Genomic DNA, 16,052 nt, shown 5'->3' with positions numbered 1-16,052 from the left:
CTCACTGAGCCCTCTTTATGGTGTTTGAGGGATTTTGGATTGAACAAGGTTCTTCTGCCTTTTCTTTGTCCTAGAGTGATAGGAGTGGTTCCTGGCGAGTGCTGTGGGTGTCAGCTGGGAGTTTAAAGTCCCTTCCTGCTTGCCCAACACAGCACCAGTCTCTGTTGTCTGTGCCAGTTAACCACACACAGGGAGCATTCTTTGGGTTAATCCCCTATGCTGCCATGGGCGGAGAAACCCTCAGGATGTCCTAGGGTTATGTTGGGGGATGCAGGCAAGTGGCATAGGTTCTGCCATGAGGATAAAGCCCTTTCATGCTTCCCAGTCACAATGCCTTCCTCTGCCATCTGGGCTGGTTAGCTGTGTGCAGGTATCGGCCTCTGGGTTAATCCCCTAAGCTTCCATGGGTGGGGCTGCCCTCCTGGTGGCCTAGGCAATGGCAGGTTTGCAAGCAAGTAATGTGGGTATGTGCATGGAGGGCAAAGCTCTTTCATGCTTCTTGGTCATCATACCTGTCTATGCTGTCTTGGCGGGTTGGCCACACACAGGGAGGAGCCTCTGCATTAAGCTGTGTAGTTGCTGTAGGTAGAGCTGCCCTCTGGCTGGTGTGCAGCAATGGCAGGGACAGTGGGTTTGCATGCAGGTGCCAGCGGTGAGGAAGGAGGGGCACGTGTTTATCACACTGAGGGGCCTTGGGGCTGGGTTGCCAACCCGGAGATAGGGTGCCTGAAGATCCTGAAAGTTCCCAACCTGCTGGGCTGAATGTGCCAGGATGATTTTGTCCACCTGTTCCTTCTCCTAAACCCTTGCCCCTTTAGCAGCCTTCTGATTGTTGAGAAGTCTTTTAAAGTGCCAGTTTTTCTTTTGTCCCAGGGCAGCTGGATGTGGGAATCTGATCACAGTCTTAGTGTCTGATTTTGTTTTTCAACCCGTCTAATCTACAGAGCACCATGCAATGTGGGTCTGTGCTCCCAGGGTAGATTTCTAGGGCTGATTTTTAGCAGTCCTCTGCTTCTACTCTCTCCCTGCTCTGATTCTCTTCCTGCCCCAGTGAGCTAGGGTAGGGGGATTGCTTGGGTCCTGCCAGGTTGCGTTCTTTACCCTGTCCTATGAGATGTTCACTTCTCCCAGATATAGACTGGTGTACTCTTAACTTCTGGTCACTCTTTTAGGAATAGTTGTGTTTGCTGTATTTTCAAAATATACATGGTTTTGGGAGGAGATTTTCACCACACTTCTCACGCCGCCATCTTTTCTCCTCTCCAAAGTTTATTTATTTTATAAACTATACTGAAAATTGCCTAGGGATCAAAAAATTATCAACATAAATGTAGGGTTTTCCTTCCCTTTTCTGTAGAAAACAGGTTCATATAATTGGAGGAAAGTGTGGTGGTCATAGTCTATTGGAACTGAAGTGTAGACAAATAAAGTAGGCAACATTTCTTGAAGCATTTCAGGCTGGTGAGCCCCTCCTACAACTCAGTAGTCCTTGGTCATTTCTTAGAATAGATTGGCTTGTTCACTGTTCTGGATTCTCTTTTTTTCAATTACTAGTTCTTTCTGACTAAATCTCTGAAACAGAAACCTGTCACCAATGATCTGCCTGTTTTCTCTCAACAGGCCATCTTCTAGAATATTCCTTTAAAATCTCATCTTGCTTTCTCCTTTCACTTTCACCTTACTCAATGCCCTTTTATCTATAATCAAAAACATATTTCTTGGATTATATAAAAGTTATGTTCTTTAATCCCTTATATAAGCTTCCTCAGAATTAAGAAATTAAGGTTTACAGTCTGACAAATTGAGATTTGAATTTACAGTAATGACCTTTGTATATCAGTGTTCCCCATTTTTAGTGAAATCTGGTAGTAAAATTGACCTGACATACAGTGTTGCCTTCAGTTCAAGAAAATTGCTAAATGTTCAGGAATTTTGTGAGTTTATTATTAAATACCACCATTATTAAGAATTAAATTATATAAACTTTCACTTTAAAATTACATTAAAACAAAAATAATAAATACTCAAAACTCATCACTTTCTAATTATCTTACTAAATTTGTAATTATTATCTGTGCTCTTGAGGTGATTTATGTCTACTGTATCAGTATGGCAGAAATACTATATACCTATATACCGGTAGGCTACTTTACATCTCTTCTCCCTGTTTCCTACCCCTTCTCCCAACCAAGGTAGAAATATTTACACAATGGAAAACAGCAAATGCTACAATCAGGGCTTTTTGCTCCCTTTTTGTGGTATTAGTTTGTGGATAGTTTGTTAAGCATATACCTGCACACCACTGCTCATGTGATATAAGAATTATGAAATAATGTGCAAAAGGTGTGGCTTATAATATGTACTCAATAAATGGTAGTTGTTCTTATTAGTATTTTAATTACTATGATTTTATCAATCAGTGATCAGTTCTTTATTGTCTAGTTCAATGCACTGAAAGAATTCTTAGAGCATGTGAAAATGTCATACTATGATGTTTCCATAATGACATAGATTTCAACTTGCTTAACATAATAACCTTATTATCTACAGTTTGTCCTACTTTTGAGGAGTGATGTGCCTTTTATGGAAATCAAAAAGAAATTTTGAGTTCTAGTACAATCCACTCATTGGTCAGGGAAGGAACTAGACAGTCCCAAAAGTCTAGTGTTTTGCCCCAAATCCCACAAGCATGTAGTAGTAAAAATGATAGTAATATGTGTTATCTCTGTATCTTATACTGTTTTGACACTTTTAATAAGCCAATGAGTTGTTTATTAAGAGTGGTATTTATGATATCCTTGTGAAAACTGGGGACAACATATACAATAGACATTGAACCATAGGGAATTACCATTTTTGTAAATATAAAATGGTCAAATGTTGGCACTGTCATATAGTTCGACCTAATACCATATTTTATGTAACAAAGGAAATACTCAAACTGATATGATCTTTAGTTTTCCCAGTCCATTCTTGCAAACATTTAATTAAGATAAATTCAGTCACAATACATTTGAGCTATAGATGTTTTTTGTGGTATTATTTGGCTACAAGAAGTTTGTGATTTCCATGCTAAAGAATGATACTATGCTATCATTATACTTCAAAAAATTCAGAACAGAAGAATTATCCCCAGGCTTCACAATGAAGAAGGATAGACAAATAGTTGATACATGTTTGTGTGGAATTTGTGTCATTTTCTGGTTTGGGTTTAAGACCAAAGAATGGCTAAATTATATGTATTAGCCAAGACTTTAAAAAACACTCACCACATAAGCATTAGCTTAGAAAACCCTAAATTGCTTTTAAAAAAATGGTCAAGCCAAAATAGAAGAAAATCCGTGGTTTTGTGCCCAATATACAATTACACAATTACAGAATTTATATGCTTGCAGTGGATTTACAAAACCTCCTTAATGTACTAAAGTGTGGTCTAATTGCTTACTAATAAAAGGGGGGAAACACTCTCTAATTAGATAAATACTTTCTATAGCAATCTTAGTAAATACACTCTGTTTGCCAGGAGGTAACAAGAGTTGGGAATGTGTGCTCAATGCCTCTTTTCACTCTGTTGTTCTGGTCGGGCAGGGTCAGCCTGGAATGCAGTGTCTTTGCCCAGAGCTGCTCAGCATTCCCAACTAACAGCTGTAATCAGAACTCCTTTAGTCAACAGCATTTAAGAGAGGAATAGAAACAATGGTTTCCATTTTTTTTCCCAGATAATTGGAGTCAAAATAGTAATCAACTCATGCTTGGTTTTTCCAATATACCCTCTGGAAATAACCTCAGGATCAAAGTTATTCTCAGTGTCTGCAAATCTTTCCCCAAAACAAGAACTTGTAGGTTTCTATTTTCTTTCGTTCTTGTAGATCCTACTTTGGTTTTGTTGCTGTTTTTGTTTTGTTTTTTGTTTTACTTTGGGTTGAGGGCTCTTATTATGAAAAGCTTAGGAAAGCAGCTGTCCTCCCTTTAGCAAACTGAGTTGCAAAACCCTGGAAAGTACAGTCATGATAGCTATAAGAACTGAGTTCTCATCCCAGATCTGTTGGTAATTCATTATGAAACCTGACAGCATCACTTGATTTCCAAGTACATCAGTGTTCCCATCTGTAAAATAAGATAATTGGGCTGGAGAGTGTTATTTTAAATTCTTAATAGCTCTGTATTAACTGTAAAGCTGTGATTCTAAGGGAGAATAGAATCTTATCCAGATGCATCCTCCATGCATTTTTACAGAGAAGCCTTTCTGATACCTTCACAAAGCATTAATCTCTTCCTTTTTCCTGTCTTGGGCATACCGTGATTGCTCTATTTATCATGCATGGATCTCTTACCAGAGATATGAGACCCTTCCAGTAGGGAACTATAACTTTCTCAGCTCTGTTGGAGAGGTGGAGATAGCATAAAATCACAAGCATGTTTGTAGAAGAAGGGATGGGGCTGGTGCACTCAGAATTGCTGTGAGGCAAGAGTAACAAAAGCATGAGCAAAAAAGGAAGAGGGAAGGGAGCAAACACACACAGGTAAGTACTGCACTGAAGTTAAGAGATGAACTGTGCTGGATGTGCTTGGCTATGCTTAGGGGATAAAATTGTGGAAACACAGTAGCAAGAGTGGGCAACTCAGCAGAAGTCAGAATTCAGAGATTGGAAACTTGTTTCCTAAGAGAAGAATAACAGTTCCTTAAAACAACAGTAACTACAAAACCTAAAACAAAACACAAAACAGAACCTGCAATTTCTTCTCTTATAAAAATAATCCATGCTTACTGTAGAAAATTTGGGAAATAAAATGAAAATATCAATGATAATCAACAACAATTTCTTTTCAGTGTTTTTTTAAAACTTGTTTTGTATAGTTAAGATTATACTGAATAAACAATTTTGTATCTTGACTTTACACTTAACATAATTTAAATTCTATTTTATGTATGCACACTACTTAACAATTCTCCTACTTTTGCCTATTTATGATTTTTCTCTATTATGAATATTTCCATGATGAACATTATTATGTAATAAATTTTCCCGATATATTTGGATAAATTTTTCTGGGAAGAGATTTCTGAGATATTACTAGAAATAAAGATATAAACACTTTCAAGGAACAAAAATATAAACAAACATATGAAAATATAAACATTCATATATGTTACTAATTTACTTCCTAAGAAAGTGGTATCAATTTCCACTCTCACCAGAAGGGACCATATGCATGGAAATAAGAGCTGTCCAAAGTTGGAATGCCCTATCACATTTAACTGAATTTCTTGGTCCCTATTGTAGAGGTGTCTCCTGTGAGGAGAGGCTGAACTGAATGACCCAAAAGGTCACTACCAACTATAAGAGTCACTGATTAAAAATAACTGAACTGCTATCAGAGAACTGGCTATTCAATCATCAAGTCTACAAGAAGTTGGGATATCAGATCACTTCAGGCACTCTGCTAACTGCTTGAGGATAGTGTCCCTGTCCTTAAAGGATTTATAATCTAGTGAAAAGACAGATATTAAATAGGTAATTTCAATATAATAATAAATGATGACATCTGAGACATTTGAAGGGTATTTTAGGATCTCGAAGAAGAGGTCCTTAAACATAGAATGGTAGGAAAATCATTGTAGACAAAGGAAATAACTTATGAAAGGTATGAGGTAAGAAGCTTGGATTATATATACTGTGTGTATTATAAGCCATTAAGTTTTATTGAAGGATAAAGTATGAAGTAGGAGATTATGTAAGCTTGTGGTATAGTCAGAGGCTAGGTCATCGAGGGCTTTATACACCATACTGAGAAGTTTAAACTTTATTTTATAATCAATGGAGAAATATTTGAAGTTTTAGAGAAAGAGAATGATGTAGTCAGATGTCATGACAGATAACATTTCTGACTGTGGTAGAAGAATGGATAAATTTTTAATGAGGCAAGACTAAACCCAAGGAGACCTGTAAGGACACTTTTGTAATATCCAACTGAGAAATGGTAAAGCTTAAATCACGGCACTGACAGTATGGAGGGATGGAGGGGAAAGGAAAAGTTCAATTATGCTGTATGTCAATTTGGCAGAAATTGATAATTGAATGTGGGGGCTAATGGAGAGAAAATAACTGCATAAAAATCAATGATATCAATTAAAATCAAGATAATAAGAGTTGCAAAGTATCAGTGCTCAACAGGTTAACTGAAGAAGAGAGATCCAAGGGAGCGCAATAGAGAAATGTCCATTGTTTTTGGCAACATGGGTATCACTGATGGCTTTTGCGTAAGTCATTTCATGTGATAAAGCAGTGATGAAGCAGTAGGTTGAGGAGTGAGTTGAAGATAAAGAAATATAGACAGTGAGTATATATGATCTTGGTTCAAAAGGACAGAGAGAACTAATATAATTTTCAGAGGGGAATCAAAATCTAGGATCAATGGAACTTTTTTAGGTTAAGAGACCCAAGCTTCTTTATAGGCAGGAGGGAAAGAGCCACCAGAGAGGGAGAAATTGAAGGTATAGGACAGAAGAAACAATTGATTAAATAAGATATTGGAGTAAAAATAGGAGAAAAGAAAATCAAGAGTAGATGTGGAGACACTAACTTTGAATGGAAAGGGAGACTCTCATCACCTAAAACTGGATGGGAAAAGGGAAAGATGGATGCAGATCTAAGTCTGTCAATGGGGTCAGGAAAATAAATTTGTTTATTCCTAAAGGATGTATACTGTTCCAGAGATAGATCAGTCTATGCAAAGACCTGCAGTGAGAGATGGAGAGAGTATAATGAGTTTGAATAACTTCACTGGGACTGGAACATACATTGAGGGGGATGGTAAGCAGAAGGGTTTAAAGTGGGGCCAACATGGTAACTGAGTGGTCCCTTGTAAGCCACCCAGAAAACAATATGGAGGTGTCTGGTGGAGTCCTAATGATAGATGATAGTGTATGGACTAATGCATTGCCTCTGTGGTGAAAAGAAGTCATTTGAAAGAATAAGAATTGGCATGGCTTGTTGATGACTGTGATGTAGATGTGAAGGAGAGAGAACCGTCAAGGATAACTCTCAAGGTTTCTAGCTTAGGCAACTGAGGATGGTGGCACCATTTATTTGAAATAGGGAACTCCAGGAGAGAAGTAGGTTTGGGGTCCCTTGATGAGTTCAACTATGGACATATTGAATTTGAGGTGTTTGTGAGACATAATACACTAATTCATTTATTCATTCACTCAACAAACATTTATTGAGTATTTACTGCATCCAGGTACTATGCTATGTCCTGGCAATAGAACATGTATATAGTCTAGCTTAAATACAGGTAGACGTGTTGATATTTGAATATAGCTAGGGAGAGAGTTTAAGGCTAAGATATAGCATTGGGAATCACCAGTGCCTGCAATCATCCAAGGAGTCTCTAGAAAACATAAACATATATGGAACTGGTTGAGAAGAGGTACCACAAGAAAGCTGAGAAGTACTGGCCAGAGGTAAGAAGGAATTCAGGAGATGTGGTATCACAGAAGCCAAAGGATAAGAATGATTCAAGGATGGAGTGATGACTGTTTCTAGCAGATTAGAGGAGATAGTCAGTATCATTGGATTTAGGGACAAGGTAGGCATTGGTAAGCTATGTGGGAGTATCACTGCAGTGGTATAGGCAGAAAACAATTATAGTGGGTTTAGGAATGAATAGGAAAGGAGATGGAAATGGGTTTTGTAGATAATGTTTTTAAATTTTAACTATAAAAGGGGAAATAAACATCAATAGTAGCTGGAAGAGGAATGTGGATACCCAGAGTTAGGCAAACTGCAATGTTGAGGACACAGTCCTTCATACTGCCAAGTCTGCCCAAAACTTTTGACCCCAACTATAGTTGAACTATAGGGTTCAACCACAGAGTTAGAGGGAAAAGTCCATACAAGATCACCCTTACTTCTGAAACCAACTGTAAGTCTGGGGTTTTCCCAAAACTACCCTTAGTTTCAATAATTAATTAGAAAGACTCATAACTCACCCAAACCTACTATAGTTATGATTTATTTCAGGGAAAGGATCCAAATTAGGACCAGCCAAAGTAAGAGACATATAGATCAGAGTCTGGGAGGGTTCAGAATGTGAAGTTTCCATTGTCCTCATGATGTATTACCCTCTCGGTATTGATGTGTGAAAATATGGGCATAGCATTGCTATCCAGAGAAGCTCACCCAAGTGTGGTGCCCAGAGTTTTTATTAGTGTTTATTATGTAGGTAAGATTGATTGGTTGTCCATGAAGTTGAACTCTGTCTCTAGCTCCCCTATTCTTGGAGATTCTGCTGATATCACATGGCCCTCCTTCAGTAACAGACATTCCTAACACATGGGAAATTCCAAGGGTTCAGAGGTTTCCTCCTAGGAGCGGAGGATGAAGCCCATACTTCTCTTTGGGAAGGGCAAATTCTTAACTGTACAATGAAATTGAGTGAGGATTTTTTTATTTATTTAGTATTCTTTCGGTGAATTTGGCTTGGGCATATTTAAATGCTAATTAACAATGGAGAACTTAAAAATTGGAGGCAGAGGGCAGAGTTAAGATAGAAAGATTCTTGAGGAGATAGGAAGGGATGGATCCAGGCAAGAGGGGAACAAAGGCATTAGCCTCCTCTAGCATAACAGAAGGGAAAAAAATGAAAGGATGAGGACTGATCTGATGACAGGACGTATAAGGAAGTCTTGACTAATGACCTCTAATTTCTCTGTGAAGTAGGAAACAAAATCATTCTCAGAGAATGATGACCCGGGAGAGAGGAGCATGAGCAGAATGGACAATGGTGGAAATAGTTGCCATGGACCAAGAAAACCCAGCAAGCTGAGAGGCCTGAACTAAGGGTCTATTTGATATTAAGAACTAGGAATTTATAGTGGCACCAATCTGCATGGTTTCATAAGTTTGATGACACATTCCAGGCTTAAAGGATTCCGAGGAAGAGATTCTGAAATGGAATTGTGCAATGTTCCCAATTATAGAACATGAGGAAGGAAATTTCTAGTTAAGAAAGGAGACAGAGAATATAGAAAATATCTGGTGACAAGTTAGAGGATACTGGGCACCAACAAAGGGTACAGCTAAATGACTTGGGAGGAAGGGTTGCAGCCAGAGCAGGAGAAGAAGAGCAGGGCAGTATATGCAAGAAAGTACAAATGAGAATGGAGGTCCAGAGAGATTTGCATTTAGGCACTAAGGTGGACAGTTTGAAAAGCATGGTAGATTTCATGGTCCTTGGCATTGGAAATGGAACTCTTGGTTCCATTTCCCAAGTTAGTCACATTCTTCAGGACTCTCCCTTAACAGTGCTCTGTGGGAAGTTATGGGTATCAGTCTTGAGATGGAAGTTCTGCTGCCTCTGATTTATAGGCCTGGAACTGACTAGGGGAAGAGGGGAAAGGGGCCTATCATGGCAGCTTCTACACCCAAATTCAGTGAATTGTTGTTAATCACTCTTGTCTTTTAAGCTGTGAAACAGTAGTGTCTCACTGATCAGAAAATATAATTAAGAATATGGAGGAAAGGAAATTGAGGTTGGTGACACCTATTTGTATTAGGGCCTAGGAAAAACAAGAGGAATGAACATTTGGTGAGTTCTTTGGAAGCAGATGCTATCCACACCCTGCCTGTGCTCCTTGGACCTTACATATCAGTGCGCTCTGGACAACTTTCACCTGCCATTATTTCCATCTCTGCCTGAGGGCTTTCTCCAGAGGATCACTCTACCCTCTCACAGCAAGCCATAAGTGCTGGGGAAATCTCAACTCCACAAGCATCCCTCAACTGATGACTGACAGAAGTGTGTGTATAAACACCCTCGTCACCTTGATGCAGGAATTCAGTGGGGTTATCTGAAGCATGTTTTATACCAGTTCCCAGCATTACCCCAGTGAGATTTAGTCACTCACTCTGGTGAGTGTCTTACTAATCATACCCTTTCCTGGACACCTTTTCTTCCCTCACTCCCCCACTTCCCTGGATGTATTCCCTGCACCTCTCCAATAACCATGTGCACTGGAATACTTGTTTTGGGGTGTGCTTTTCATGGACCCCAAGCCAAGTCAATCTTCTATGAGCCTGTTACTTTGCCTATATTATCTAATTTAATATTAACAAAAACTGTGAGCAGTAGGTATTACTTAACCAATTCAAGCTGCTACAACAAAACACCACAGACTGGGTAGCTCATAAACAATAGAATTTTTTCCTCACAGAGCTCTGGAGGCCAGAAGTTCTGGTTAAGGCCTTCTTCCAGGGTGCAGACTGCCAGTTACCTGCTGAGTCGTCACATGGTAGAAAGGGCTAGGGAGCTCTGTGGACTCTCTTTTTTAAGGTATTAATTCCATTCATGAGGGCTCTGCCCTTATGAGCTAAACACTTTCCAAAGACTTCACCTCCAAATACCATTAACTTGGAGGTTAGGATTTCAACATATGAACTTTGGAGGGACATAAACACAAAGACCATAGCAGGTGTGATTATCCTCATTTCAGAAATGAAGAAATTCAGGCTCAATATCCTTCAATAACTTAGCCCAGGTAAGAGATTTAAATGGCAGAGCTGGGATTTGAACCCAGGTCTTATCAGGTTTAATCCCTAGCACCACAGGGAGAGGAGGCTACTATTTAGCATAAGATTTCAGCTCAGAAAAATTCTTAATTGTTTTTATTTCCTGTATTTGGAAATGAATATTTTTATACTACTTTTATTTTGGAGACATGTTGTCTTATTTTGTTTTCATAGTTTTTAGTAAATGTCTCTTTGAAAATATTAGTCTGTCTTATGTATGCTGAAATGGAGGAAGAAAAGATGTTTTCACTTTACTCCAATTACAGGGAGAAGTGAGTGCTCAGCCACTAGCATGGCTGTCCTTCTCAGCTCTGCCATCATTATTCTGAAGCTCATTATTGCACAGAGCTTGTAAGGTTTGCTTTTACTAAGGAATCCCATTCATTATTGAGGGCATGTAGCAAAAATAGATTCTGAGGAGTTAAATATAGAAAGTGCAGGCCATCATCTAGATGTCAGAGTCATAAAGAAAATGACAATGATTCACAGAGTGTCAGACAGGAAGAAATGTCAAATATCACCCTATTCACTTCATTTTACAGATGAAAGACCTGAGACCCAGAAAGGTTGAGTAATGTTCCAGAGGTCACATTAAATCAGTACAGAATAGAGACAAAGCCAGATCACCTGATTAAAGTTCTTTTTCTATCCATAACATCACAGTGGCCCAAATTTTGTTTTATCAAATTTCTACTTCAACTCCTCAAGTCCAAATTTATTCTAATGTTGCTAATTGAGAATTGGGCCATACAATTATTGGTCTTTTCTTTTACTCTGTAGGTAGATGAGAAACTGGGAAATTTCTAAAGAGGGTAGCAAGATGATTGATGTTTCTAACGTGCCTCCTCTGTGTTTCCCTTACTCCTTTCTTTTCATTTTTTATGGCCAAAGATATTTTCCATTGCTGGTAGAAGGGTTTTTCCCAGTTATATATATGAAGGTGTCTATTATCAGTTATTTCTTATGTCAGTTTTAGAAAATGGTCCTGAAATTCTTTGACTCTCCTCAAGAAGTATCATATGTGAAAAGTCTATATCCCCTGCCCTTGAATATGCCTAGAATATGGCAGAAATGAGGCTGGAGCAATGTCTGGGCCCAGGCCTTAAGAAACTGGCAGCTTTCACTTTATGTCTCTTGTGCTCATTCTTGGAAGCCAGCATGTGAGAGGAAACCAGTACCCCACGGAGAGGTACATATGGAGAGGCCCCAGTGAGCAAGCCAGCACCAACTTGACAGTCACAGGAGTGAACCTCTTGGAAGTGGGTCTTGCAGCCCCATTCAAACTGCCTATGTGGAAAAGATACGAGCCTTCTCTACAGAACTCTTCCCAAATTGCTGGTATATGAGCAAATAAATGGTTGTTGCTGTTGCCAGCCACTAAATTTTGTTCTGTTTTGTTTTTTTGGTAGTGGCCCATGGAGGGGATTACATATCAAAAGGTAACTGGAACACGTATTTCCAAAAAATTCTATGTAACAAACCCTCCAAAACTCTATGGCTTTAAATAGCAGTTATTTGTTCTCACAGATCTTCAAGTTACCTAGAGCAGCTCCACTGTCTATTCACTCATTTGGGGAACCAGTCTGAGGAGTTACACTACCTCGGACAAGCTCTTCTCATGGGATAGCAGAGGTACAAGAGGGCAAGCAAAAGTCACAAGGTCACTTGAGGTCCAAGCTCAGAACTGGCCACTGTTGCTTCTGCCAACATGCAATTGGCCAAAGCAAGACCCATGGCCAAGCCCAAAATCAGGTAGTGAGGGAACATACTTTTTCCCTATAATCAGAGGAACTGCAAAGTTATGCAACAAAGGTGGGATACAAGAAGGAGTGAAAAATTGGGACCAGTTGTGCAGTCTACCACAGTGTCAAAATGGAACTGAGCAACTTTGGAATGGGCTGAAAAGATCTCCTTTTTAAAGTGTTAATAGATTGAAATCTACTATCATAATGTTTACTGCTTTCAGAAAATTTAAGAATAAAATGAAAGTAAATTTAAGAAGAAGGAAAAAAAAGAGCTCATAAGCTCAACATTTTTTTTTTTAACCTTGACTAGGCGGAGAGAAATACTTAACTACAAAGAAACAGCTACCGGAAAAACATGATTGTCTTCTTTTCCTGCCTAAAATGCACTCTATGATATAATCTGGGGATAAATACTTTTGCTTTTGTAAAGCAGATTCTTTCAGGGGAAGTGTTTATCATATTCCTACTAAAATCATGGCTTTCCCATGAGGATAAAAATATTATCTTTGGGGAGGAGCAGAAAGATACAGCATTCTTCTTGGCCTCTCTAGAGATATTGAAGATTAAATTGAGAAGCTCATTTATAGTCTCTGAATCTTTCTTTTCAGAGAACCTGATTTGGGATAATATCAGAAGAAAGCAAACACTGTTGATGGAACCTATGGTAGATTTATACCATTAACTAACCTGGAATTACATTTCCCAGAATTTCCATCTCTACATCGTTTTTTGTCAACATGGGCCACAAAAGACATTTTGGATTAAGATTTGGGTGGTAGAAGTAAAGCAGTATCCATATTCTTTTTATACTTGGAAGGACAGTGCAGGGTTACAGGCACTGGTACAGCTCCTACATGTTGTTCCTCATCTGCTAGCTTACCCTGTTGGTATGGGACAGCATGTAGGCCCACAGCTCCTCCAGATCCTGCTAGGCTCTCTACAGCTTTTCCAGCCCCTGGTCAGTGTATGCAGCCTCTGGGGTAACAATCAGGTCTGAGGTTCCTCTAGCTCCAAATATATCTTCAGCTTCTCTGACTCCTGTGTCAACTCCATGTTTGTGATGAAGGGTGCCAGGTTTTCCTTCATGTTGCTGCATCACTGAACTGGAGGCTTGGGGGCAGTTAGAGACTCACACAAGTTCTAGCCTGTCCTGTACCCATCTTTCTTTCCTGACTGCCTACTGACTTCAGATCAGTGCTTGGTGCAGAAGCAACAGCCATACAAAAAATAATCACCTTCTTTGATTGTGTAAGGTTGAATTCCTGTAATAAATCCTTTATTGTTTTCTTCTCTTATCAAACCCTTATAGATACAAGGACCTTATGTAAAGCTCAACATGATTTATCTTTTCTAATATTTTTTTCCAAATACCCAAATCCTGTAGGCTATAGTAATTACTTGATGCCAGGCACTGTGGTAGGCACTGAAGCAAACAAGATGAATAAAACAGAGGAGTCCTTCCCTGGGAAGCTCAGTCTGGACCTGGATGTATTGCTGAGCTATGTAAAGGAACCAATAGCCACTGTTGAATACAAAGAATGTTATTATTCAACACCTAGAACAAGCCTAGATCCTATAGTGATTTCTCTGTAAACTGTGATGTGTGTTTAGGCATAGTGGTGGGCTGCCTGACAACTCATGTATATGACACTAGGGAATAGGGTAACATGGCAGTTACTTGATGTGACATCCCACTGGTATGTCACAGTCTTCAGTGGCCTGGAAATGGTTAAACAAGTTTTTCCCATGCCCAGGACATAATAATAGAAACTATTAAAGTAGTATTGCTAATAAAATAGCATAAGTTGAGAAGTCAGAATCCCGCTTCCTCACTGGAGCAAAAAAAAAATGATTCCGAGTTATGAGGGGTCTGATGGCAAAGAGTTGAGGGGCTGTGCATGCTTCAGGCTTTGAGGAAGTTCGGCACGAAACTTAGTGCTCCTGAGAGGAGGTGCAGATACCACACAGCTTACCCTACCAGAGGAGGAGGAAACTGTGCAGTAATGCTGTTCCCTGCAGCAGTGTCTCCTGTACACGTATTTCTAGAAGTTAAAAATGTTCTCATAGTTGGTTAAAATACTATGGCACATCCATGCCATGTACTACTGTGCAGCCATTTTAAAAAAAAGGATGAGGTATGTGTCTACTGACTGGTGATGGAAAAATCTCCAAGAAACTTAAGTCAGTCAACCAAGGGGCCAGCTGTGGATAGTGTGCTACCCTTTGGGTTTATAAAGAAATTTAAAAAATCTATATATATATAGTTGCTTTTATAAGTATAGAATATCTTTGGAAGGCTTCAGAAAAGCCAGTAACATTGATTAACTCTGAAGGGGAGGACAGGTCGGCTGGGGGACAGGAGTAAGAGGGACACTTTTCACCAATACTCTTGTACTGTTTCCATCTTGTGCTATGTGGATTTAGTACTTGCCCAAAAAATAAATATGTAAAGTAAAATGTATAAGTTAGAAGAAAAATGTCCAGGTGAATGGAAAAAGAATTTGGAAGATAACCCATCCCTTTTGGGAGCCCCACAGAGACAACTAATGCTGCGGACAGTGAGAATGCTGTGGTCCCACTACTTACTACAGCATTTGTCCAGATACCAGGTTTCCCAGTGTAGGGAAACAAAGACTTGAGAAAAAGTACCTTGCAAACAATATGGTGCTGATCCAATCTGGGTTGAAGAAGTCAAGGGCAACTATTTGCAATGAAAACCATTAAGAAGGACCCCAGCCACCTATTTAATAGAGCTAAAGGTTCCTCTTTTGACAAGTTCCCCAATGTAATGAGGAAACTGGAAGTTTGGGAGGTCTTTTTCAAAGACCACCCCATCTATTTACTACATCAACTATCAGAAACAAAACAAAATACAACCAAGAATCCAGACATCCTGGAGAGAAGCTAAAGGGCCGCATAAGTGCTAGAACAACTGAAAAAGCCTGCCTGAGAGGAGCTAAGAGCAGGGCTACTTGTTAACCACCTCAGGAGCACACTCAGTCAGCAGAATGTAGCCTTGTATGACAGAGCCTTAGGGCTTAAAAAAGTTATTGAAGGAGAGAATCCTATTAGAACCTTTTGGGGACTAGTTCAGACACTCCCCCCCGTCACACTGCATTCTTCAGAGAGTGCAATTCCCATCTCTTTGAGGAGAAATCAACCTCTCCTTTGCTTTCTCAATCACAGGTTTTTCCACCTTCATGTCTGTCAAACCACCAACACAGAAATTCCAAAGACAGCCAACCACATTTTCATCTGCAAGACAGAGGCAACCAAAGTCCTCAGTCTCTCCTCACAAAACCCTCAGGCCTCAGAATCTAGAAAGCACATATTTTTTAGCAGAAAATGCTCAGCCCAGCCCTGTCAGATTGCAATCTTGGTGTTTGTCATTATGCATATTTGAAATGTTCAGAGGGAAAGGGGAGATGAAAGGACTTAGGACCCTCAGGCACAACGGAAGTCATCTCACCTCAATTAGCTTTTCCTCAACCCTGTCCCCATGCTTAAGGGGGACATGAAAGGAAACTGTAGCTGCAGGATGCCCCTTTGCCCATCCCCCTCCAAGTCCAACCTACTTTCATCTGTTGCCCTAAAAAATAAATAGGACAGTCTGAAGATACAGGGAAAAAAGAGAGGCTGGGTCACAAACTTTATTTTCCATTTCGACTCTGCTGCTCTCCTGTTTTAAGACCATATTTACCTGAACCTTACTCTCTTACATTCATGATCTTTC

The sequence above is a fragment of the Manis javanica genome, chromosome X (genome assembly GCF_040802235.1).
Source record: "Manis javanica isolate MJ-LG chromosome X, MJ_LKY, whole genome shotgun sequence".
Lineage (NCBI taxonomy): Eukaryota > Metazoa > Chordata > Mammalia > Pholidota > Manidae > Manis > Manis javanica.
This window is presented reverse-complemented; position numbering follows the sequence as displayed.